We start from the raw sequence: 1859 nt of genomic DNA on the forward strand, positions 1-1859 counted from the left end.
TTTGGAAATTGGAAAAGATAACAGGCAAAATCAGATCTTGAAGATTGGGTCTCTTCAAGGCAGTTCAAAATTTCCTAAACAATGTGTAGTATACATTCAAGTAATTCATTATTAAATATGTTCTCATGCTTTGTACTGCATTATTTGAAGCACAAAAACTAGCTTAATAGCTCACTGTAGAAGTAACAGTGAAGTATGTGACCATCACTATATAAAAGAATTACATATTTATAAATAGAATCTTGTTCTGATTATTTTCTTATAATGACTGAAGGCAAAAGGCAAGATCATTGAGTAAACTTACCCATTATACTGCCCTTTATTTAGCATTTAGCATTGAGTACAAAATTAGGGGAAAACCTTATAAATTCATAAAATAGAAGCTAAAGTAAATTCTCATGCTGGTATTCAAAAGAAGTCTTTTTACTTAATGCAAACAAAAAACTGCTTCTTCATAATATAGAAACTAAATATTACAAAGCATAAAATCATAAGCTAGTTTCTGATGAGATATTTTAAAGAATCTTTACCTTAAATACTAAAATGACTAAGTACAAGAATAGTAGAGATTTGTATAAAAGCCCTTAAGATAAGTTCTCACACTAAACAGTTTAAAAACAATGAATATAAAACTAACCAAAACTATTAACAGTAGATGCATTACAGGTCAATTTATGGTTTTCCTCAATATTGACAGAGAGAAAAAGCAAGCTTGGCATGTAGACAATTAAATATTTAGGAAGTACTTATATACATTTATAAAGGTTTATAGTATAATTCCTTTTTAAAATTCAGTGAATTGTCCATTGGCTACAAAATGAATATAAAACAATTACAATTTCAACTATCTGACACATTAACACTGCAGAAAATAAATAACCTACAGGTTTCTCTGATATGCCTTGTCTATATAGATTAATCTAAAAATCATACTAATGGAACATCCTTCAAACCAGAAAACATCTTATTTATGAGTTATTTCTGCTTTAAAACATAAATATCCTAAGTTCTAATTTACACCACCTTATCACCAAGGCCCTGTCTAAACATAAAATAAGTGAAATGAGAAGTTGAAATAATGTTTTTAATTGTAGCTAACCCAAGTACACCCCACTGCCCATCCCAACAGTGTGTGTGTGTGTGTGTGTGTGTGTGTGTGTGTTATATTAGAGTTAATTACCACTCTAGGGGGAATATTTAAAACTACAACCCAGAAAATAGCTTTAATTAGGTTTTTCAGTTTGCACTGGCTTAATGACTTTTTAAATTTTATGAAAAAATTGGTAGGTTAAAAAACAAAATATCCAATTTACGAACACGTTTGGAATAAAAGCTGCCTGATGAGTCCAAAGTTCATATTAGATATTCAAATTTTTTTTGATAACCAGTCCAAATTACATTTGATAATCCAACAGAATATGACACAAGACAAAAAAATGCCTTAATGTTCTCAAATTCTTCAAGTTAAAGTAAAACTTTAATTTGCTAGGTCTGTAAGTAAACTTGAAAAAGATATGAGGTAACAAAGAAAATTACACTAGGATTATGTTTTAGTTTACCTTTGATATTAAGAGATATATTACCTATATCAAGTTAGTCCTGTTATTTTTCTTTAAAAATATCAACAAATGAAGAATGCTTCTTTGGGAGGATGAGAATATGACAATAGCTGAAACCTGTTTTGTGTATTAAGAAAAATGTGATTAGAATATTTTACATCCCATACTGATTTACTTTAGTGGAAAACTGGGGCTTTGTCTCATATCTGATAATAGATTAGTGACATTAGATTCTTCCAATTTTTCTTTTGAAGTACAATCATGGGGATATGACTATGGGGACTATATATCTTCAAATTG

Source organism: Galeopterus variegatus, unplaced genomic scaffold (genome assembly GCF_000696425.1).
Source record: "Galeopterus variegatus unplaced genomic scaffold, G_variegatus-3.0.2 Scaffold299, whole genome shotgun sequence".
Lineage (NCBI taxonomy): Eukaryota > Metazoa > Chordata > Mammalia > Dermoptera > Cynocephalidae > Galeopterus > Galeopterus variegatus.